The 25,700-nt window shown below is 42.4% G+C and overlaps 1 protein-coding gene across 2 annotated transcripts in view; it reads right to left on the bottom strand.

Moving 5' to 3' along the window:
* The window catches only part of USP26 (ubiquitin specific peptidase 26), a 39,010-nt gene extending 30,713 nt beyond the window's left edge, over positions 1-8,297 (bottom strand). Inside the window, exon 1 of one of the 2 annotated variants that reach the window (XM_054695551.1) lies at positions 8,159-8,297. The gene's annotated coding sequence lies outside the window, so the exon portion shown is untranslated. Of the gene's footprint in view, positions 1-4,492; positions 4,524-8,158 lie in introns of those variants that run through there. The other variant, XM_037511923.2, reaches the window with a different exon arrangement.
* Positions 8,298-25,700: the final 17,403 nt, after the last annotated feature.

The following is a 25,700-nucleotide window of genomic DNA, read 5'->3' as shown; positions in this document are numbered from 1 at the left end:
TTTATTTATTTATTTATACAAGCACTGGGTACAGTCAGAAGCGCGGGAGGGTGAGAGAATTCACCAGAGCCAGAGCAGGAGCAGAGCAGGCAGAAGGACCGAAGTACACTGCTGAGGGGAGCAGCGGGCGGCAAGAGAGGTCTGCGCGCCATGTGGACCCTCCTCTGGTGGCCGGGGAGCAGCCGGGGATCGAACTGGTGCTACAGAGGCTTGGGCAGCTTCGCAACCCAGCGCTCAACCGCTGCGCCACCGGGGAGGCCCGGATTTTTTGACTTTGGGTGGGTGAACCTTAGGTTCCACGATACAACTAGAATAAAAACCTGTGTTAATAAGAAGGAAGAGGAATCAGAGGCATCTTTTGAAACTAAAGGTTAAAAATCTCTTGAGAACTATCTTGATAGTTCATAACATATTTAGAATTTCTCTCTGACTTTCACATTGTCAATGTCTTCACTTAATATTTTTTTTAATTTCTTTTTAGTGAAGTACTCTTTGTTTACACCCTTGTAAATTTTTTCACAGTGTAGGATTTCTCTCCTCAAGTGTGGTCACCTTAATTCTCCCAACACCAAAGCACTTATAATCCTCCAAAGTAGTCCATTGTGCTCACCCCCACTTTCTCCCCACCCCTTCACCTAATCCTCAATGACCGAATCTTCAATAACATAATATTCAAGACCTCGTTGAAATGATTAACTTAAACCGGCTATGGAAGATCCTGAGGCACAGACTGCTAATGAAGATCCTGAGGTAAGGTGGGATGGAAAGTGAGGACAGGCAGAACTGTCTATCGAGAACTGTCGGCCATTATGAAGAAACAGCAGTTCCTTCAGAGTAACCCAACCAGACCTAAAGAGTGATAAGATTCCACAATAGATAAAGATCCACAAAAGAGTGAATCCCCACCCCCCCCAAAGAACACTGTGGAAGGATACCCCTTCCTCTGACAAAATGCAGCTCTTCCCCAAGACTACCAGACTCAGGTATCTCTTTCCATGAGCTTGTCTATTTCAAATGCAGCTCTGTCTCTTGGGTCTGTGCTGCACCCTTTTTTCCTTTCTTAATAAACCTGCACTTTCAAATGCAGCCTGTTTGCCTGTTTGTCTACACAACTGTGCTTTTCCTTGGTCAACTCACCCTGTGGGGTTTAATGGGAAACTGGGACTCTGCCAAAAGCTCCCTCAGAAGGAACTCAAGGACCCCAGTCATCTGAACTCATCACATTGACAGCAAAAGTGAAATCAAGTTTAGACACAGGACCTCTGCATGCGTGAAGGAGATGTATCTGTTAGCAGTCTGGGGAAAGCAGCAGCAGCCCAGGGAATGCTTACCAGTCGTCGTGTGACTCGGCCTGTATACTGACAGGCACTGACCTGGGCATGGACAAAAGAGCATTTATTACACGCGAGCGTTAAATGCAAGCCAGTCAACGTTAACACTTTTTGACATGCTCAACTCACCCGAAGCCACTCATTCCACTGTCCTTCTTTTTTTTAATGGCATTTAGGTGGGTGGCTGGAACAAATATCCCCTTTCCTGTATTCAGAGAAACTTCTAAAGATGGTTGGTGAGGTGAGGGTACCAAATCGTGCTGAGTAAAGCATAATGAAAGACAGTGACTCTTGTGGTTATAAGATCAGATATGACTTCAGAGAGTTGTGAAATACTAAGCTGAGAGGCAAGGTCCCTTAATTTCCCTAAGGGGGAGTCTTAAATGAATCAGTTTACTCTATTCAATACCATAGCTAAAAAGACTCCTGCGGAATTTTGTGTAAAAAGCTTTAAAATGGGAGGCTGAGTGCTTCACCAGATTATACATACAATAGCACTTCATTGTGTATAGTCAGTGATCAGCAAACCAGTAAGTTAGGAAATGATGTATATCAGGGAAAAAAAAACTAATATAATTTAGGGGCATTTCATAAATGATTGCCAAAATCCAATAATACTGCTACTGTCTGATACTAAGCATAGATCTTGAAGGAAATAACAAGAAGTGTGACAGTTGCTAATATTGGCTTTTATAGATGTGGTCTTGGGAAAATATTCTGACTAGGATTCCACAGGAAAACAAGAAGCAATAAAGTGCCTTCAAGTATTACATCTGGCCCTCAATCCCACAATTAGAAATTGGTCAACATTTAGTTGGGGTGCTAGTTTGTGCGGCTGGCTAATGTACCATTTCAGAAAACCTTGCTTGGTACACTTCACAGTAACAAAGGCAGAGGCAGCTTTCAATTCTACCAATGAGTGAGCTTTCTAATTTCTACATACTATCCAGGAAGATATTATTTAGAGAAGATCAATATTCCACCAATAAAGGTGCCAATATTTCAACTAAATACTAAGCAATATACATAATTCAAGAGAAAATAAAAAATAAACCACACAAAAGACTAACAAGCAGACTCAACCAAGAACGTTTTCAAAAGGAAATATGTGCATTCACCTCAGTAAAAATCAAGTTTCCCTCAGTGATTACAGCCCTAGAAGGTAGTTCTAGAATAAGTGCCCCGAAGTCCCAATTCCAAATGTTTGAACTTGAAGCGCAACCCCACACCTTGAAAGTGGGAGGGTGGGGCCGAACGTGTGGGGGAAGGGAGGGCCCTATTGGGGCCCTTTCTGCCCCCAAAACCCGGTCCTGGACCCCTGTTCACCTTCTGGTTTGTAAATAACAACTATACAAATCTTTATTTTTCTGTGGAAAAGAGGACCTAGGCCTGCAATTTCAATTACCGTTATGCTACATACACAGATATGCCCTAAGATAAAATTCAAAAATGCAAAACTAAGTGCGCAGGGCAGGGAAACAAACACACAGCGCTCCATGCCACTGTTGTTTTCCTAACCGATACACTGAAATGCCCCACGCTTTTCAAAGGAAATACATGCAAAAGACTAATGACAGATCTGAATCCAATAGTATCCCATTCAACACCCGCTTTCTGCAGGAAAAGAAATTGCAAACATGTTCGGTTGCGGAGGGTGCCGGGCACTTGGAGCTGGACTCGCCACCCAAAAAACCAGTTCCTGGCCACTCAGTCGATGTGCATTTTTACCCGGAAAATGCCAAGAAATCTTTTTTGTCAATTTGAAAACTCTTCCTCATTTATGAATTTAATAAAACGTGAGACTTTTAGAATGCAGTTTCTGCAAAGTACCAAAAACTACACTGAGTGGAATCAAAGGATGCCGCACGCACAATTCCGCTGTAAAATAAAATACCGAACTGCCTTCAATGGCACGGACACTCAGGTGTAGTCACTGCCCTAAAATATGAAGGACAAATTCCGCATTTGTAAATCTTGAGCACCCATCAAATGTTTATTTTTAAGGAACTGTGTCAAGTGGAGGCAAGATCAAATTTAGACAAATAAATTTGCACCAAATACACCAGATTATCAAATAAAAGACCCTCAATCCAATTATTTTTTCCACTGTAAATTGAAGTTTGTTCAAAATTTTCCACAAAAAACCTATGCAATTGCCAACACCGAAATTTAACTGATTACCAGGAAAGATGAACAAAAAGCTGTTTTGTTCAATTAAATGCTGAAAGGCACCCACCCCATAACGGCTTAAAAGAAGTTTACGGGTATCCAAGGTGTTTGCAAATACCAGCAAGTACAAATAAGACCATTTTTTTCAAGGAGAACATATGAAAAGCAACACGAAGTTGTTAGGTTGTGCGCAACGCTATTAAATACACACATGTGTACATATCAGATAAAAATGCGAACGCGCATCCACGGCGCCAGGTTATTAAAATTTAAGGTTGCTGGTGAACAAGCCCTGTGCTGCCCGCGTCTTCATTTTCAAGTTAAAACACCATGAAACTTAAAAAAAAAAAATTGTGTATTGTCAGGGTATGATTCCAAAATTTTACTAGAGAAATGATATGTAAGAATAAGAAAACCCGCAAAACTGCACGTGAGGGCTGCCAACTGCCATTAACTGTCCTAATCGAAAACACAATTTCTCGGCATGTGCATTTTGTCCTTTTCAGGTGGAAAAGAACAGAATCACAGGGGCCAAGACTAAAAATTGAACAAATACATACAACAATAATCACTCAGTGATAAAAAAAAAAAAAAAAAATCAAAGGCAAAATCAGCTCCCTGGCAGCCACAGCGCTGTCCTGCACCTGCTCATGCAAGCATCATTTCCCTAGTTTTAAGCTGAAAACAACACAGTGTCTTAATACTACATACAAGACGGAACCCAGATCAATAATTAAAGGAATAAAATATTAAAGTCATCACGTTGTAACATAAAGCGCAACACTATGCCCAAATTCAGCTAAGGGAACCACATAGTCACGTATCCAAAGCCCTTCAGACTATTAAAGTATATTGTTAATCGTATTATTAAAGTATAGCAATACGTTCTATATACCCATCTACAGAAAGCATACCACAAATAGCCAGCTATCAATAACAAGAATTAAATAAACCTCATGATCTCACATGGGAACGCCGCCATGTTCCCTCACCTGTAACACAAGCTTCCACCATACACCGCAGGATGAAATGGGCCTGAACTCAGGCAGTTGAGCTCCCTTTATAGCCATTCTTAGGCTCCGCCCACAAAGATCCTGAATGGTTGGGGAAGACTGATTGACAGGGGTACCAACTATTCAAACTTTCTCTTTAAGTGGAACCCTGCCCCATTCCCAGGTATTTGGTCCTTATTGGTTGCAGATTTATCCTAGGCCTGTTTGCTTGCAAATTGTGGTTGCAGGAATTGTGGGAGGCAAAAGAGAAGCTAAGGGCAAAGAAACTCATATCAGACTGTGATTGGTACTGATGATGAATTAAAAAATACGTGAACAGTCTTTTTCAACTTTGTGTTTCATAAACTCATTCTAGAAAGTGCTACTAATAATCTCTGCTTTTAGGAACAAAGTCAAGACAAATACACAACTGACCTTACCAGATAATTCAAACTACTTCTTCTCCACCCATAGCAACTATCTTTGTAAAAGAGAAATGGAGGCAATACCAGCGGCCCAACTCTCTCTGGAGTGGAAACTGAGCCTAAACAGCTGCCCACCTGAAAAGTGCTCATGTACATTAGGGTCATTCCATAGGGAGAGGGGTCTAATCTTTGAAACCAGATGCACAGAATGGGTTGAGAGGCCTCAGGGATAGGATCAGGCACTAGGAAATGGCAGACTGGAATCTCAACCCACGGTCCTCTCGCACCAATGGCTGTGCTTTAGGCCTCTACACGCAGGAGTCATGCCTTTTGTGTGGTTGCCTGTTAGTGGAACGTCCTGTCCCTTCATCTCTACCCACCCATCAGGGCACAGCTCAAATGCAGCCTCAGGCATGAAGCTTCTCTGAGCCTCTTTTTCCACTCTCTCCTGCTGCTATGGGGTGAAGGAAATGGGAAAACATCAGAGTAGGGGTTCAGGGGAGCAATGAGGGCACTGGGTCAGTTAACACTGGGCTGGACTTGGGAAGAACCCAAAGTCAGTACTTGGAAATCTGTTCCTGTGCTGAGGTTATAGAAACTCTGGAAAGTTCTGGGTAAACAAAAGACAAAGTAACATGTAACTGTCTTCCTGATTTGGTGAAAACAGTTTAAATCCAAACTGTAAGCTGAAAGCAAACTTAATAAGCAGCATACTTGGGTTAAAAAAAAAAATCATTCATATTGGTCAGAGCCAGGAATACAACCTACATAGTAACTGTTTCAAGATGGATAGGAAGATACTATTAAGAAGGAAAACTGGAGGAGGGAGTAAGTGAGACAAAGGAACTGAATGAGACAAGGGCCCTTGTGCACATGGGGAGTGGTATGATTTGTTATTTCCATTTTTTACACTCAAATCTTCAAAGGCCTTCAAGTGGAAAGAACATAGAAGTACAATTCCCATCCCCTGGAAACCCAAATTATGTGATATTTTGTTACTGAGGTGAGATTCAGGACCATTAAATGAACAATTCAGTGCTTTCTAGTATATTCATAAAATTGTTTAACCACAAGTAGTTCCCAAACCACTACTAAGTAGTCCCTTCCCTCCTGGCCCTCTACCCTGTCTCCCCAGCCAGTCTACTTTCAGTCTATATGAATTTCCCTATTCTGGACTTTTTCATGTAAATGGAATTACCCAACATTTGAACAGTTGGGTTCAGCCATAGGAAGCAGAAGTGAGAAATTTGTGAGGCCAAACAGAGGTCATTGCAGTGTTTAATTCTCTCTAACTACTACCGTATTATTTCCTCCAGGAAACACACTTAAGTTCCAAAGATTGAAAGTAAAGGGTTAGAAAACTATTCTACAAGCAAATGGCACCCAAAAGAAGGCAAGGGCAGCCATAATTATATGAAATAAAATAGACTTTCAGCTGAAAATGGTGACGAGAAATGTGAATGGACACTAACTATATCAAGGGGATATTACACCAGGGCAACTAAACACTCATCGATATTCTCGCCCGATGAAGGAGCACCAAAATACAATTTGACAATTACTGTCATCTCTGAAAGCATACATCAGAAAAAACACATATGTGGCAGGAGACGTCAACACCCTACAGTCACCAATGGACAAATCAATACGACAGAAAATAAATGAGGACACAATGGCCCTTAACAAAGATTTAGACCACATGGGCCCAACAGTGGCCATTTATAGGACACTGCACACCCTCAAAACCAAATATTCCTTTTTTTTAATGCATATGGATCATTCTCCAGGATTGACCACATACTAGGTCACAAGACAAATATCAACAAGTACATGAAGATCGATCATACCAAGTATCTTCTCTTACCATGAAGGCATCAAATGAGAAATGAGCTACAAAAAGGAAGCAAAAAGAGATTCCACATTACATGGACACTGAACAAGCTATAAAAGACCACGGGGTTAATGAGGAAATCAAAGAAGAAATAAAACAATACCTTGAAACAAATGATAATGAGGACACAATATTGCTATAACTATTTTAAATAATAAGAGTTCTACAACTTTAGGGGCCTCCCTGGTAGCACAAGGGGTTTTAAGTCTCAGCACTATGAAGCTATCAGCTATTGGCAGCCACTGCAGAACGAGTTCGATCCCGGCCAGGGAGCTGACCCACATGGTGCAGCAGACCTCTCCTGTCTCCCCGCTGCTCCCCTCAGCAGTGTATTTCAGTAGATCCACCTGTTCTGCTCCCAACTCTGTCTCTGATGAAACCTCTCACCCCCTGCAGTTCTGACCTACACCCCAGTTCTTGTATGCATAAATAATAAAAAAATTAATCTTTGAAAAAAAGTTTTAGTACACATAAAAACTATATTTACTGTTAAGTAATGCAGCATCGAATAAGCATAAATATAATAAATAGTAAATTACACAAGTTATTTTAACATATAAATTGTAATAGCACTTTTGTTTCTTTTTTTTTCCAGAAAGGGCAGATTTATTAGGAAGAAAGGGAAGGAGAAGATGCTTGCACTGACACAAGTGAGCAGAAAGAGCTGCTATGATAGCACTAGATGGAAGCTTACAGTAGAAGACTTGAGATGCAAGATCTGCAGGCAAAGATGAGTCATTAAAGCATTAAAATGGCTCTGAGGGCCTCCCTGGTGGCTCAAGGAGTTAAGATACATCCTATGAAACTATCCGCAGCCACTGTAGCACCAGTTTGATCCCTGGCCAGGGAGAAACCCACATGGCGCAGCAGACCTCTCCTGTCTTACCTGCTGCTCCCCTCAGCAGTGTGTTTCAGTCAGTCTGCCTGTTCTGTTCCCCACTCTGTCTCTGGTGAATCCTCTCACCACCCCCCAAACCTCTGGCCTGTACCCCGTTCTTATATGCATAAATAAATAATCTTTAAAAAAGTATGATATTTCAACAAGTTTCATTTGTGAGGTCAAATATAATAATAAAATGTGCCATTTTGTAACAGGGTGGTCCCCAGGAAAAGGGGAGTTTCCAGGTTTCCTGCCCCATCCCAAGAAGGGTGGAACTAAGCAGGAAGGACAAGAAGCTGGAGAGGAGACTGAGGAAGGAAGGGAGAAGAATGGAGAGCCAGGAGGAGACCTGGAGGAGGCACCTGGAGCAGAGAGACATGTGAAGAAGCTGCACTTGCTTCTTGGTCCTGGACCGGTTGAAGCAGATGTGGGGAGAGACCCGTGGGGAGGTTAACAAGGACAGCATTTACCTTGATTTTGATTTTGCTCCTCTTCCCAGATGTGCTGGGCTTCTTCTGCCCCTTTCCTGTGGGTCCCCGCCAGCAGGTGCCTTAGACTTGTGGGTGGCTTTTGGGCCTCAGCAGTCCTGCTTTGGGCCAACGCTGCTTGGCTGGGCATCTACCCACAAGGGGGTGGGTAACTTTGGGTGCTGCCTGTGGAAACTGTATCCTTTCTGTTCTCTTTATCACACTAACTGTATTAAAGTTCCTTTCCATTGAAGGTCTTACCCACGAGAATAAGTTTTATTTTTATGCAGCGGATGGCAGAATCCATTTAGAGTGGGCAGGATTGGGGGTCATGGATTGCCCCTCTCCCTGCCCTGTAACAGGATTAGGCATGAGTTTCTTAGATGTGATACCTGAAACACAAATCTACAAAATTTAAATAAACTGGATTGAAAACTTTTGTGTTTCCAAGGACATTATCAGTGAAGTGGAAAGCTAGCCCACAGAATGGGGGAAAACATTTGCAAATCATATATGTGATAAATGATTCAGTCCAGAATATATGAAGATCGCTTACAATGCAGTAGTAAAAAGAGAGATAACCAGGTAAAAAATGGACATATTTGAATAGACAGTTGTTCTTTCTTCAAAGAAGATACACAAATGACCAATATGTACTTGAAGAGGTGCTCAACACCATTAATCATTAGGAAATGTAATGAAAACCATAAGGAGGTATCACTTCACACCCATGAGGCTGCCTAGTCAAAAGGACATGACAAATAGCGTGCTGGTGAAGAGGTGGAAATACTGGAACACTGCTGTTGGCATTGTAAAATAATGCAGCTGATGTGGTGAATTTTGTTATGTCAACTTCACCCTAGTAAATAAATAAATATAAATACACAATACACACACACACACACACACACACATAACAATGTTTTTCTGAGAACAAGCTTAATGAATTCAGGATGAGAGATTCCTACTTTTTCTTTCTAAGATTATAAATTATGTTATATAATACTGAAGTATATATTCTATATAATGAAACATTGCATATAATTTATAAGTGACACATAGATAGATTAGATATAGATATAGATAGTTCTATAGCAACTACATGTTCCTTTTTAGGGCTTTTTACTTGTTCTCTCTCACTTCCAAACAAATTTAATGCCCAGAGCTCTGCCCTTGAGAGTCTTCTCTACCTACCCTTCTCCATTGATTTCATAGCCTAATGTGTGTGTATGTGTCCATGCGTATGTATTTATATACTGAAAATAAACATTTAGCAACCTAGCACAAGTGATTGAAAAATGCAAAGTCACTGATTGAAAAATGATATTCATTTTAACCTAAATGATAGTTATTATGACAGGTAAAGTATCAGGCTCAAAACAGGTTACACAAAGTTCCGACGCCCCTTTCTTGCTTTCATTTTGACTCCCTTACAGATAGAGTCCCCTTCCCTCCTAGTGCTCCGGAATTGGCCTCATTCCTCTGTGGAACATCTCCCACTTCCTCCCACTCTCATCTAATCCTAAGAACCTTGTCCTCCTAATAAAGATGTTGGATCAGGCATGAACCTCTTTACATCACCCTTCAGGGCGAATTCCTTGAAGCTGAACCCTAATCATGCTCCGTGATCAGCCCTTTGCTGCCCCCACCTGGCCTATTCCTGTGTCTGTTACAGTGGACTAGGTGACCACTGACCAGCAGATCTCACCTAGTTCTCCAAGGAGGTCATAGAAATAATTCCCTGGGAAATACAGTCCAGTGCATGCCTTTCTCTGAGAGGTAGGGATGATGTGGAAATTGCCAGCTCAATCTGACACCACGAAGAGGGAAAATTCAGTTACTTCACAATACTCTATTTCAGAATTATTCAAGCCCATTTGAGGCGATATAAGGCGTATATGGAGAGAAAGGAAAGCTCATACATGAACCCCAGAGCTCATAATATTGCCTTTTTGAATCCAGTCCAATTTGATTTCAAAAAGTTGGGATCTACCTAAACTGTAACTTTGCTTTTGATTTTTTTAAAAATTTTTTTTAAAGAGGCATGTATTTTTATTTATTTATTTGTTTGTTTGTTTGTTTATACATGCACCGGGTACAGTCAGAAGCGCGGGAGGGTGAGAGAATTCACCAGAGCCAGAGGGGGGAGCAGAACAGGCAGAAGGACCGAAGTACACTGCTGAGGGGAGCAGCGGGCGGCAGGAGAGGTCTGCGCGCCATGAGGGACCCTCCTCTGGTGGCCGGGGAGCACCCGGGAATCGAACCGGCGCCACAGAGCCCGCGGGGAGTTTCGCAACCCAGCGCTCAACCGCTGCTCCACCGGGGAGGCCTAACTTTGCTTTTGAACACCAAAACTCTCTTCCTGTTCTAGAATCACATGTGACTCTGAAGAAGGGATGGACAGTGAGGACACTACCTGGATTGACCCACTTGGACTTGCTAAGGGAAATTCATTTCCTTGGAGGCACATAGCCTGAACCATCTCCTTTCACAACTGTGGGGCAAATTGACAGTCATTCATAGGTGTCATTAGACTACAACGACATCTAATTTTGTGACTTAGAAATCAGTTAATATCATAAGACCTCAATAAATTAGTGATCACAAGTTTCTGGGGGAAATAGCAGCTTGCTATAGCATCAAAATGTAGGTTCTGACCTTTTCTAACTGAAGATTATGCCTGCTTTTACATACTAATATGTGATCTGGAGAGCAAAACAGATATCTTTTTAAGTGATTGACTAGAAACAGATTTATAAAAAGGAAATGAAAACACTATTCATCTTACTCTTCGATGTCATAAGGATTCTTATATTTATCTGAACTCTTAACACTGAGAGAACACTTTATTTGCGGCCTCCTCAAAGTTTGAATATATCTGAACATTCTCACCCATGGTGCAATGAGGGAAAGAGCTATGTACTAAAGGACACGCGCCAGGAAGCCCAAGTTTCAGCTGGAATTCCAGCTGTGCACCTCACAGCCCTGCAACTTTGACCCCAATTTCCCTAAGTATACCCTGAAAGAATTGAATCAGATAATCTCTAAGGCCTCCTTGATTTCAAACATTCAATAATCTTAGTGTTTTAAAAACAAAGAATCAATTTGCTTCTTTTCACACCTTCCATCCAATCTGTTGGCAAATCTTGAGGTTTCTACCTATGAAACTTATACAGCATGCCTCCGTGTCTCACTCTGCTCACTGCTGTCCAAATTAGTCTCTCTGCCACTTATCTTACTGCTCTGCAACTGTCATCAATTCTCAACATAGCAAACAGAGTGATTCTGTTAAAAATGCTAAGACTATCAGTTTTAGGCTAGAGACTTCCCACCTCATTCAAAAAAGAAGACAAAGCTCTTACGATGGCCTATAAGAACATAACCAATACTCTTGCCTTTACATGTGTGACTTCATGTCCATTTCTTCTTTGCCTCTCTCACTCCATGCTAGGTATAGGTGCTCTTTTTTTTTTTTAAGATTTATTTATTTGTACAAGCACTGGGTACAGTTGGAAGCGCGGGAGGGTGAGAGAATTCACCAGAGCCAGAGCGGAGAGCAGAGCAGACAGACTGATGAAGTACACTGATGAGGGGAGCAGCGGGCGCGGCAGGAGAGGTCTGCGCGCCATGTGGGACCCTCGCCGAGGGCCGGGGATCGAACCAGAGCTGCAGAGGCTGCAGGCAGCCTCGCAGCCCAGCACTCAACCACTGAGCCACGAGGGGAGGCCCAGTGTAGGTGCTCTTAACTGTTCTTCAGATACACCTAAGCACACTCCTGCCCCAGGACCTTTGCATCTGTTACTTTCTCTGCTTGGAGAGCTCTTTCCTAGGTTTCAACAAAGCTATTGTCACCCTTTCATCCTTCAGATCTTTGTTCAAATGGCATCTTCTCAGTAAGTAATGTTCCTTAATAACTCTATTTAAAATTACAGAAGTTTCCTTCCCCTTCTGTAGTTGCCTTTCCGAGAGCACTTTTTACCCTACTATATACCATGTGTTTTACTGCTTTATTGCCTGACTCTCCTCTCTAGCATGTGAGTTCCACAAGGACAAGGATTCTTCTGTTTTCACAGTGTCTAGAAGAGTGTGTAGTACATAGATATTGCCCAGTAAATATTTGTTGAATGGATAAACGAACTATCCCAATCTACCAGCTGTCTCAGAGATATCTCCCCTCCTTGTTAGAGAATGGTAAAATAGCTTGATAGAGTGAATTAGATTGTGAACAATAAGTGTAAAATACTGTGTAGACGCACAAATGATTGTTTCATTATCTGGCCAATGTACAAGGGACACATACAAATTGTTCTAATCACAGAGTGATGAAAGAGTAATGAACAATGAGTTCTTGAATAAGTGTAGGAAGAAAATAATGAATTGTAGTTTAAATGAAATTGGGATTCAATGGTCTGCATCGCAGGCTTGTTCTAGCTATTCTTTGAATACTGTCATTTGGGGAAAATGTCCTTTAGAAGAAAAGAAGTAGGTCAGAGAGAGAGGCCAAGTGAAAAAAAGAGTCAGGCCCAAGGCTTCATTGAGTAGGGGCAGTATTTAAATGCCTTTTCATTGTGCATCCTTTACTTTCGGTACAATTTTCTAATTATTTACTTGCAACAGTGACTCAACTGGACATTTGCTCGTTTGCCTTCAAAACAAATTTTCTCTTATTCAGAAAATGTTAATGACCATTGAAAATTCTGGCTACCTCTGGTCAGATACCTTCACTATCCAAATATAATCAACTGAACAATAATTGATGATTAAGATTGCTTTTTCTAAGAGAAGGTCGATCACTTAGGGTCAGTCTACGAAATACTGTTTCTGTTTCCCTTTGTGCATCTTACTCGCTGCGGCAGAATCAGGCATTAGCCAGGTAGATGCTGTTGCTAAGGAGAGGGCCTCGCATCTGAGTTATCAGAGGCTTCATTGCCAAGTGATGATTTCTAGTTGAGCCTATTGTAGAAGGTTTGACCTTAATTGTGCAAGATGCTGGATTACACTTGCACACTCACACATTAAAAACCATAGACTCATGGGATGAAGCGTCCCAGGATGGCAGAGCAAGACAGAAATAGTAAGTCTTTCTACAGTGTATTAAAGTTTTGGAGTTTTTCACACTAGAGGAGCACATGAGGTCTGAGAGAGGGAGAAAAGTCTTTTATACTTCACACCCACCATTTATGTTAGGATTCTTGTAAGTCTGTTTCTTTGATAGTTCTCATATTCCTGTCCATAACCAAAACAGAACAGGAAGTAACATTCTGGTGCAAAGTTAAGGAAAATCAATCACAGCATCCAAAGTTGTGGCACAAAAAGACACACATTTCTCCTTCAGTGGGTCTCTGTCCTGAGATAAGGAACACAATTATTCCCACCTCTATCAGCAGCAGGCTTTTTGTTAACTCAAAACACAATTAGGAAGTTGATAAATATACTTCACACATGACCACTGTGTTTATCTGCTTAACATATTAAAACAAAGTAGTCTAAAAAGTGACTTCTATAGGTATTAATAACAGAATATATGTGATACTGATGCAGACGTGCCATACATTTTACTCAGACCATCTCCTCTCCAATCTGTTACACATAAGATAGGTTTCCCTCTCCGTGTGATTTTATCATTGGAAGACACTTTCAGTTAAACAGTGTACACAGACACAACACGATTACCAAAAGTTTCTGTTTGTAGCTGCTATAAAACAACTCTAAAATGCCAAGTCTTAAAGTAGCATCAATTTATTTTTTCTTGATGATATGTGGATTGGTTGGATGGTTCTTCTATTTCATGTGGTGCTGGCAGGGTATCTGGGCTGCCTGGAAGGCCCACAATGGCTTTCTTCACAGGGCTGGTAATTGGTGTTGGCTCCTGGCTAGGAGCTCAGCTGAGGTTGTTAGCTGGGGGCCTGCAGTCTCCCTTTGAGCCTCAGTGAGCGTTCGTGGGCTCGCTCATGGTATGATCGCTGGGTTCCAAGAAGGCGCTCTTAAGTTTCAACTATCACTTCTGCTACATTCTGTCAGACAAAACAAGTCACAGAGCCCGTTCAACTTCACCTCTCATTGGGGGAATGTCAAGACCACATTGCAAAGGGCATGTGTGGTGGGAGGTAATGTTGCAACCAGCTTTAGAAGCAGTTTGCCAGTAAAGAAGTGTGTCTCTTAATTTCACCTTTGCTGCTTTCCTTCTCACTTCCTCTCAATTGCCTCAGATCTCATAGATGTACCAGATTAAAATAAGTTAAATATGTTCTGATGCTAATTTACAAACTATGTCTGTGTAGATCGATCAAGAGGTATGAAACCAGGCAACATCCTTTTGAGGATTTTAAGTAACTCAAGGGAGAAATTGTGGTGATGTTTGTTAAAATGTGTAGCTTGTGATTCTAGAAGGCTATCAGGCAAAAAGAGGAGGTCAAGTTTCATGAAGTGTCTATGTGCCTGGTACCACTGTGAAAATTTTATTCATCATCTCTCTTAATTTTCACAACACGTGAAGTCTATATATTGTTTCTCTTCTCCAAATGCAGAAACTGAGGTCCAGAAAGATTAGATTAACTTGCCCAACTATTCAGAGCCATTAAGTAGGTGGACTTGGTCTTAAATTTCAATCACACTCCACTCCAAAACTGTAACAGTGTGATACCCATAGAAAGGAAGATTCCAGTTTCCCTGCCCCACCCAAAGAAGGGTGGTGCTGAGCAGCGAGGAGAAGCTGAGGAAGAATGGGAGAAGGACTTGGGAAAAAGGAAGGAAGAACAAGACGAAGGAGAAAACTTGGAGGAGGCGCCCGGAACAGAGAGACATGTGAAGAAGCTGCACTTGTACCAGGAACTTGAGGGACATGGAGGGAGATACTTGAAACAGAGCGACCCCGAGGGAGGTTAACAATGGCAGCCCTTATCTTGATTTTGATTTTGCTCTTTTCCTTCCAGACTTGCCTGGCGCCATCTGTCCCTTTCCTCTGGGTCCCCACCTAAGGTGCCTTAGACTTGTGGCAGGCTTTCTGGCCTCAGTGGCCCTGCTTTGAAGGGCCAACCCTTTTTGGCTGGGCACTTTCCTAGGAAGGCATGGGTAACTTCGGACATTTCACGGGGATATTATTTTAATAATATTTCTTTCTCTTTTCCATCTTTTGCACACTACTTGCATTAAAGTTCTTTTTATTAAAGGTCTTATGCACTAAGAATATGTTTGTCTTTATGCAGTACATAAAGAATCCATTTAGTGCAGGCAGGTTTTGGGGGTCCTGGGATACCCTTCATTCTAGCTAACACTTGCCAAAGTCAGGTAACCTGTCTGAGGCTCAATTTCCATATCTGTAAGTGGGGAATTACAATACCTACATTTCAGTGTAGTTGTGTCAAACAAGAAAGAAATACGACTATCATAAGACCTAACGGCAAATAATAAATCATAGTTTGTTTATCTTATGCTTGTATAATGCTTACTATGTGCAGGGAGTGCACTACTCTAAACAGTTTACAATTTTCAACTCACTCTCTCTTCCTAAAAATACGTATGGGTAGGTATTATTATGTGATTATTTTCATAGTACAGATAAGAAAACTGAGGCACAAAGAAGTTCAGCCACTTGCCCATGGTTTGCATGAAGCCAGACATTGTAGCTTGAGGATTCGTATTCCTGGAATTACTTCTTAGTCCTTTGTGCCTAGTTCGAATGTCTGAATTCTCCATCATTAAAACCTTCTAATTGGGCCTCCCCTGGTGGCACAGCGGTTGAGCGCTGGGCTGCGAAGCTGCCCGCAGCCTCTGCAGTACTAGTTCAATTCCCGTCACCGGTGAGGGTCCCACATGGTGCAACAGACCTCTCCTGCCGTGCTTGCTGCTCCCCTCAGCAGTGTACTTCGTCAGTCTGTCTGTTCTGCTCCCCGCTCTGGCTCTGGGGGATTCTCTCACCCTCCTGCGCTTCTGACTGTGACCCGTGCTTGTACAAATAAATAAATAAATAAATAAATAAATAAATAAATAAATAAATAAATAAATAAATAAATAAATCTTTAACAAAACAAAAACCTTCTAATGATTCATCCAAATGGAAGGACTTTCCATTGTAAAAGGATTTCTTTGCATTTTACCCCCCCCCATTACATTTAAACCCCCGGTGTTGGATGAAATGCTAGAAGGACAGGCGCTCTCCTGGACAAAGAAGAACCGTTGCCACCTACTTGGTGGCACCTAAGTGCTGCTTTCTATGTTCCTTGTTTTATGGGTTATAATTTAAAAGTCCTCTTTAGATGCAATCTGAGAAGTTTTTGACTACGTTTGTCACACACAAGTGATTGCTATTTCAATATTGGATTGTATTAATGGTTTCCTAGGCAGTACATTCCTTTTCTTTATCTGAGCACATGTTTTTGCTGTTATTTCCAATTTCCTGAACCAGAACAATAAAGCACTTAAAATATAGTTTCTATATTATTTCATACAATGTAGTTATACTGTTATTATATAAATGATTAAGTTGATACATAGACCTTTGCAAAAACTAAGGTACCTCATTGATGTCTGCTATAGTGCTTTTAAAAAAATTACTTTTGTTCATACCCTTACAGCTATCTAAGTAATGTATATTTTATAGTCAGCTTAGCTGGTTATCTGGCACATGGACTAAGCATTTGTGATATTCAGATGAAGCGTTTACTGAAGCCATACTTATCATCTTCCTCGACACTAAGGCTATTAACCTTAAATAAATAAAGATTAGGTTCCTCTAGCACAACACTCTGTGTATGTTTGTTTGTACATATGTGTGTCTGTGTGCATGTGGGTAAGATTTTTGGAAATATTTTGATTCTCCCCATATATTTTTAATCTGTTTTATAATTTGGGGAGGGGGGTGTCATGGAGAGTAAGAAAGATTCCATTTCTTAGGTTATGTCTTCAAGGTTATTTCATTAATGTACTTGAGTGTGAAATATTTTTCCCCCCAAACACTTATGGCTGGTAAATTCATTTTTGTAAATAATAAATTAGTACTGATTTTGGTAAATTTGCATTCAGTTAATTTTTGGACAAATTCATTATCATGTAAAGAAGTACTTCAAAATTCCTTTTACTTTTAGCAAAGATTGTGAGATTTGCTTTTGGAGTATGAGAGAAATTTTGTCTTCTACTTTTCAATAAATGCTAAAATTGATAACTAAAAATAAATAAAAATAATTTTTAACCTCTGCTAGCTATTTTGATGTGAGAAGCAAAGGCCAGCGACTTCTACAAAAACACTGCTGCGAGTTACCTTGCCTTCCAGGGAAAGTTCTTCCAGGCACCATCGCCACCTCAATGGAGGCGGGGCCCCAGACCAACCCCTAAGGGCCTGTCAGCCCCCAAGGGTGTTGCTTGAATACCTCTCAGCCCACACATTCTCTCTTGTGCCTGCAAGCTGGGTCAAGAAGGTTGACAGAGCTTTCATTCTCTCCAAGGTGATCATTAAGGACATAAATTTTTATTTCTCTCCATTAAATTGTTGATTCTCTTCCATAAAAGCTAAAATGTAGTCTCTAAGGTGGAGCAAAGTAGGCAACTTGCCATGATTCCAACTTTCTATTTAATTTAGATAGAAAGGGCTGGGAGATCAGAATGCACGGTGTAGCCCTTCATCTTTCCCTGCACCAGAAACCAACACTTCAGAGGAAAGTAATAAAAAGTCAGAAAACACCTTGCTCTTTGATACAGGATTATACCCAGTAGAGAAATAAAAGAATAACTTATGGAGCAAAGTAACAGGACTGAGTCAGTCCATTTCAGCCCGAATCAGGATTTGCTCGCATTTGAGTTCCATCAGAGGATTGATCATTTAATGCATAAGAAACCGTCACTGTTGAGAATGTTCCGTTTCGCCGCCTTTCTCGCCCAACTCCCTCCCAACGTCCAGGCCAGCCCAGTCGCTACCAATGGCCTTTTTACTTGGAAATTCCAAACACGGAGGGGGCGCTGTCGTGGCAAAGCAGATCAGGAATGGACCCAAGGGAGATGGTGCCTGCCAGGGCTCTGTCTGGAGCAGCCCCGAGAGAGCGAGGGCGCCGGCACCGACTCTCTAATTCCCTGCGGTTGCTCGAATTCTCCCTCCAGCTGCTCCTGGCCCGCAGGGCTGAGCTTGGGCTCCGCCACTGCCTTTTCTGTTCTCTTCAGATGCCAGGTTTGAGAAAGAGCTGCAGCAAGTGTCCAGTCTTGCTTTCCCTACACTCGCAGTCCTTCAGCCTCAAATTTGAACCTTGAAGGAAAAGAAAATCCTAAATAAAACCAGCCAAACTTTGAAAATTAATTTTTTCCCCTTCACTCCCTCTTATGTCAATCTCTTTTCTAGAGACAGTTCAGCATAGACGGTGGGGCCAGACGGATGTTATTTAACTCTGCATCTCAGCTGCCTCGGCCATGTAATGGCGGCAAATAAAAGGACCCAGAGTGGTTGTGAAAATTTAAAACATAAAGCATTTAGGACAACGGCTAGCATAAGTAATTGCTGGGTAAGCATTAGCTTTTATTATGTCCTAAGAAATTAGGGGTGAATGTAGATGGGAAAAAAAACAGATGCTCGCGCCTCCCTGGTAGCGCAGGGGTTAAAATCTCAGCATTATCAAGCTACCACCAGGCGCTGCAGCACGAGTTGGATCCCCGGCCAGGGACACACATGGCGCAGCAGACCTCTCCTGTCTCTCCCGCTGCTCCCCTCACCAGTGTAAGTCGTCAGTCTGCCTGTTCTGTTCCCTACTCTATGTCTGGTGAATCCTCTCACTGCCCACCGTCCCCGCCCCCCTCACCGCCCAGGCACCTCTGGCCTACACCCCAGTTTTTCTACTCAAAATAAATCTTTTAAAAAAGATGCTCTAGAATTTCAGAATTTTACAGCAAACAAGGATGTTAAAGACCAGCTCGGTTATGCCACTCATTTTACAGATGAGGAAACAGAGACCTAAACAGATGAAACTCTGGATTCCCAGGTTACACTCTCTACAATGTGACATCTCAATTAATTTTGTTTCTAGGCTGGCTTAACTCTGGCAAATTTGTGTTCTCAGTCAGCCAGTATTTACTGAGCACATAATGTCTGACTCCAGGAAAATATGCAATAGAGTACAATTTCTCCCCACTCTCCAAAAGCAGAACATTTGTATGAAATGTTCACAAGCTGAAATTGTATAAAGTGAAGAAATAGCATTAATTTATATGGAAACTTTTTTGAGCCTTCTCAGATCCACAAAATAACTTATCAAATTATACCGCGTGGCACATCAAACCCAAAATAACACTAACATGGTAAAAGCATGAGTAATACAATAAATACAAGTCCTGTCTAGCAGTGCCCAGGGAAGAAGCTGGGCAGGGCAACTCTCACTGCCCGGAGTGTGGCTGCCTCTACAACATCTGCTGCAAAAGAAACAACACTACTTTCACTTTTCACCTTTTATCATAAAAGCGCAAATCATCTTTGGACTTGTTTGGGTTACTGAAAACAGGTACTAATGTTGACCTTTCATAAAAAGCAAAGTGGAATAAAGTGAACTTTCAAAAAGTGGGGGATATCTGTAGCTATAAGTCTAGATGGGGTGTGACTGTGCCCCATGATCCCCACATCCTATTGTTCACACCTCCTGAGTGTTGGCAGGACCTGTTACTGCTTTGAAATAATAGAATACAGCTATTGTGATAGAACGTGTGAGGTTACATGTATAGGATCATGCTGTATAAGATTTTAATGCCTGTCTGGCTAAGAGGAGTCCTCTCCCTTGCTGGCTTTGCCGAATGGAGCAGCCATGTTGTGAGCTGCCATATGAAAGAGAGTTGAGGTGGCCTCTGGATGACAACCAGCACCAACCTTGGGCCTTCAGCCTAGCAGCCTAGAAGGAACTGAATCTTGTCACACTTCCATGGACTTAGAAACACATCCTCCCCCATTCAAACCCCAGATAAGACAGCAGTCCCAGCTGATGCCTTGATCTTAGTCTTGTGAGACCTTAAGCGCAGGAGCAGGCAAGCTATGATTAGACTTCAGATCCGTTAAAAGTGTGAGATCATGTGTGTGTCCATGTAAGCCACAGTTTGTGGTGACGCTGTTACACAGCAATAGATAAATAATATAGATTTAAAAATGACTAACAGAATGGTTTCTGATCGCAAGAAATTGAGCAAGGATATAGGCAGTGGATATGTTAGAAGGTGAACTAGGTGCAGGCACAGCAGGAGAAGAAGCAGAAGGAAGAGACAGGGGGTATAAATGTGCGGGTTATGGCTATGGGCTCTAACATCAAGGAGCTCTGGGGTCAAATTGCAGCTCTGCAAATTCTTTGTCTTATGACATTGGGCAAGGAAATTAAGGATCCTGCAGCTCAGTCCCTCATCTGTAAAATAGCAGTAACAATTGTCTACGCCTCTTAGGGTTGTTATAAAGTTTAAATTAAATGATGCTCGTAAAGCAGTCAGTATGCCACTGGCACATAATATGTGCTCAGTATAAATGAGATCTGTTGGTTAGGGTCAAAATAAGGACATCTTGTAAAACACATCAAGGAAATTTATAAATTTCCCTGTGAAATTTACAGATGGGTAGCCGCTGAAGGGATTTAAGGAAGAGAGTGAGGTTGGCAAATTTGTGGTATAGAATCATTTATCTGGAGCAGTAGGGAGGAAAATCTCAAAGGGACTGATGACAGGAAGACCAATTAGGGAACTATTGTAGTAGTCTACGTGAAGGCTGAGAAATAGTTGAGTTGGTAATAATGGATGTCATAAATGGTTGTGGCCGTGTTCGTACACGGCCCTAAAGATAGTCCACACATACCCTTATCAGGGGTTGGACACTAAGGCTATTTGATCACGTAGTATTAAAACTCTTGGTGGTCTGTCTGGCCTTTTGGCAATCTAATGAGAAACTTTCTGCCTTTACTGTTTTCTTTCAGATGTGCAGTTTCAAGAAAATATTTTAAGATACTAGTCCACAGAAGTGCTCAGACTTGCATTCTCTAAAGTTCTAGAGTGATTATTCACTTGAAAAATGAAATAAAATGCAACCTGATGTAAACGATGTGCTATTATGGTACTAGAAAGACTTACTCTACTTATAATGCAGTCGGGTCTTCAGGCCAAGAATCCTAGTGGAAAGTACGAGGCTCTTGTTAGCAGATTGCTCAGTAAACAAAGCTTCCTCTCCCACAGGACCCCTGACAGGGCTGCAGATTGGTGTTTCTTCACCCATCAAGGCTGGAGCTTTGTAGCTGCCTCTTCATTAGCACACAGCAACAAACGGAATCTAACACTGCAGCAGAACAAAAATTGCCAAGTTCATGAAGTTGCTTTTCTGTGGGCTTTCTGTCCACTCTCCCCTCTATTGCTTCCCCTCCCTCTACCCTCATCCTTACTTTAAAAGTCAGTTTCCATCCATCTTCCATTCAGCATTCTTATGCTAGTCTCAATCGTGCTGATAGGGAGGAAGAGGGCATCATTACACAAAGTTGCCTAAGACTTTGTGTTTTGCTCCTTCCAGTGTAAAAAGCAGGCCCTAGGCTTAATTATAAGAGTAGCAGATATCTATACATGGTTCAATCCTCATCTTCACAGGTCTGGTATGCTTAGACTGGGGCCCGAGTAGGAAGGGGTAGGACCCTAACACTTGGGCTGGTCAATCTGGGTTGATTGAAAAAAAAATCTGGGTTGATGCTCAGATTCCTGTGAACCCTCCAGCCCTTCAGAAATGGACCAGTCCTCCCTGTGAAAAGTGTTCTCCCCCTTCCGTGCTTGCAAGCAATGAAGAGACCTGTCTTATGAGACAACATGCATTACTGAAACTGCCTTCTAACCCTCAAAGTATGGTAAGTTAAAATTCAATGAATGGCAGGGCCTCCCTGGTGGCTCAAGGGGTTAAGACACAACCTATGAAGCTGACCTCAGTGGTCCCCGTCCAGGGAGCTACCACATGGCGCAGCAGACCTCTCCTGGCTTGCCCGCTGCTCCCCGCAGCAGTGTATTTCAGTCAGTCTGCCTGTTCTGTTCCCCACTCTGTCTCTGGTGAATCCTCTCAGCCCCCACACCTCTGGCCTGTACCCCAGCTCTTGTATGCATAAAAATAAAATAAATCTATAAAAAAATTCAATGAATGGCAGAAATCAGTGCCATGCTTAGATGGCAAAATGATGTAAGGTGGTTGATCTCATCATATATTCATCTAATTCACCAGACTGGATACTGCAAATATCCGGACAGATCCTGAAAAATGAGGCTACTGCAAACCCAGCCAGAGAGTAGCCTAATTGTAGCTGTTGTGTCAGATATAAACTATCTTTTCTGGAGCAAAGTAAAACAGCCTCAGGTTCATGGTCTGTGGTCACTGAAATCTGGAAAAGTAGTTTGTTTCAGTCCTACCAGGAAAGATTCCCAGCCACATTCTATAGTTACATGGAACTGACAAGACAATAGAATGTATTTATGATCTTCCCCAAGGCTGTATTCTCTTTCCAGCCCGTATCTTAGTATAGTCCAAAGACATCTGGACATTCCACAGCACATCACGTTCGTTGGTCGGCTGCAGTGATGACATCATAGAGATGAACAGATAAGCAGGATGTAGCAAGCAAATTGGCATATTGGAGACCTAGTAAGACATGTTTCCAGAAGGTAAGAGAAAAAACAATGCAGATTCAGAGAACATGTCACTTCAAAGAAATTTTTTCTTTTAATGTATAGTCTTATTGAATTCACATGTGACCATCTACACCATAGAGTGAAATTATAATTTTCAAACACAATCAGTTCTGAATTGTTGTGAATACGAGAGTGATATATAGCTCTGCTGTCGTAAAAGACTAAGTGAAATCAGTATGGAATATTACAGTGAGACTTTATGAGGTTTAAAATTTGTGATTTGGGGCCTCCCTGGTGGCGCAAGGGGTTAAGACGCAGCCTGTGAAGCTGTTTGCAGCCACTGCAACAAGAGTTTGATCTCCGGCCAGGAAAATACCCACATGGCGCAGAAGACCTCTCCTAACTTGCTTGCTGCTCCCCTCAGCAGTGTATTTCAGTCAATCTGCCTGTTCTGTTCCCCACTCTGTCTCTGGTGAATCCTCTCACCCTTCCCCCGCACCTCTGGCCTATACCCCAGCTCTTGTATGCATAAATAAATCTTTAAAAAATAAAATAAAATTTGTGCTTTGGTTTCTGAAATCTTCTGGACTTAGATGTGCATATCTTGTCCAATTCATTTTTATGAGTTTTACTATGTAGCCAATTTTACTATGTAGCAAATTTTAAAGGCTAAGTTTAACTCTTTAGAAAATAAAATTTCCTTTGTTTTTTTGTTTAATTTTATTTTTTTGAGGTAACATTGGTTTGCCACACTGTATATGATTCAGAAGCAGAAGATATTCTCATTCTTTTATTTCTGGAATTGAAATGTATCATGCCAGTCCTCTCTGGTTTGTTTTCCACTAAATGTGGGGACCTGCTACAAGCCCCTCCCTTAGGCCAGTTCTCAATCAGGGCTCCCCCAATAACATCAGGTCCCTGATCTGACCCCTCAGCTGTGGTTCACCACTGGTTTGTGAAATTGTCAGCTTGCAGACTGAGGGGTACCCTGGTCCCCCCAAACTCACCCACTCTAAATGGGTTTTGCCATCCACGGCATCAAGACAAAACATACTCTAGTGTGTAAGATCTTCAATGGAAAGGAAATTTAATACATTTGTTACTGGGGCCCTGCAGTGTAAACAGCAGGTAAAGACTGACATTTTAAAGCCGCTGGCCTGGGGAGCAGGAGCCTAGGAAAATTGTGGCGTTTCTCCTCACTCATGCCAAAGACTGCTGCCTGTGGTTGTTTTGTTCCCTTGGGTGGGCACCAGCCAGGTTGAATGGTCCAAGTTGAAAGGCCCAGTCAGGGTCAAGGGGTGTCAAGAAGGGGAATATAAGCAAGCGTAGGTGCGATCTTCAGGATCCAGATGCCGATCCCCAGCCTCGAGTCATCACAGTTGGGACCTGGCTGTAAGAAGGGAGAAAGATGACTTGGTGGCTGACCTCCGAAGAGACAAGCCGAAACTGCCTCCTGGCTTGTTGCTGTTGCCACCTGGAGAGAGCCCCAAAGGCCCCGGGCCTGGTGTCTCCATGAGCTTTTGTTGTTGGTATGGGCCAATGGCTCTGCAGAGAGCTGTTTGTTGGGTCATCCCTGCACTGCTGCCTCCGTTGTTTTCTGTTCCAGCATCTGATGCTGCTTATCCCAACCTTCAGACCGTTGCTGTGGGCTGCTGCGTTGTCATTCTCCAGCTCTGCCTGTAAACACCTTTGGCTGCCACCGTGAGTTGGATCCTGGCCTGGGGCCTCCGGCCACAGCAAACTCTAAGCCCTCGTGGACTGGATGGCACCATCTTGGATGAGTGGCCTTTTATGTTGGACTTGTGGACACTGTGGGCTCTATCTCGGATGAGATAGCTGGCCGCTTGTGGCCTTAGTAACTCTTTGTTTCTCCTGTTTGTTAAATAAACCCCACTGTTGTCCCCTGAACCTGAGCGGTCTTGCTATTGTGCCTGTGGGTGAAGAACCCAGAGACAGCGGGTTCTGGGACACTGTTCTTGGAGGGCTTTAGTACCCATATAACCTTGCTTCACAATTACTGTGCAATAAAGAGAAGGGAAGGGAAACAATAGATAAAATAGTTTCCACATGTGGGCCTCCCTGGTGGCGCAGGGGTTAAAGACAATGCCATCAAGCTATCACCAAGGAGCAAGCCACAGGGTGCAGCAGACCTCTCCTGTCTCGCCCACTGTTCCCCTCAGCAGTGTATTTCAGTAGATCTGTCTGTTCTGTGCCCCACTCTCTCTGGTGAATCCTCTCACCCCCCACACCTCTGGCCTGTACCCCAGTTCTTGAATGCATAAATAAATAAATTTTAAAAAATAGTTTCCACATGAAACACCCAAAGTTGCCCATCCCCTCATGGATAAATGCCCAGCTAAATGAGGTTGACCCAAATCAGGACTACTGAGTCCCAAAAGCTTGCTACAAGTCTAAGGCACCTTAGGTGGGGACCCACAGGAAAGAGGCAGAAGGAGGTAGCCATGTCTGGAAAGAAAAGAGCAAAATCAAAATCAAGGTAATCGCTGCCACTGTTAACCTCCCCATGTCTGTTTCCATGTCCCCCAAGTCCCTGGTGCCAGCCCAAGGCCGAGAAACAAGTGTGGCTTCTTCTTCACGTTTCTCTGCTCCATGTGCCTCCTCCAGGTCTCCACGCGCCCTTCCCTTCCTGTTTCTCCTAGCTGCTCAGCTTCACCCTTTCTAGGATGGGGCGGGGAACCTGGAGCCTCCTCTTTCCTTGAGGATTACCTGTTAGAAAAGAACCACATGTAACAGCACACTTTATTTTTTTTTTTTGAAATTTTTATTTATTTTTATTTTTTTAAAGGAGGTTTTTTTTTATAATAAATTTTATTTTTATATTCCCCATACAACTGCAACCCCCCCATTCTGACCCCAATCCCTCCTCTCCCGCCCCCCACCCCCCAAAAATGTCTCTGGTTCATAGTTTTTTGTTGATTTTGATTTTCACTTT

This window comes from Talpa occidentalis, unplaced genomic scaffold (genome assembly GCF_014898055.3).
Source record: "Talpa occidentalis isolate TD23 unplaced genomic scaffold, MPIMG_talOcc4v2.1 talOcc4.15, whole genome shotgun sequence".
Lineage (NCBI taxonomy): Eukaryota > Metazoa > Chordata > Mammalia > Eulipotyphla > Talpidae > Talpa > Talpa occidentalis.
The sequence above is the reverse complement of the archived record's forward strand: the minus strand, read 5'-3'. Positions and strand labels throughout refer to the sequence as shown.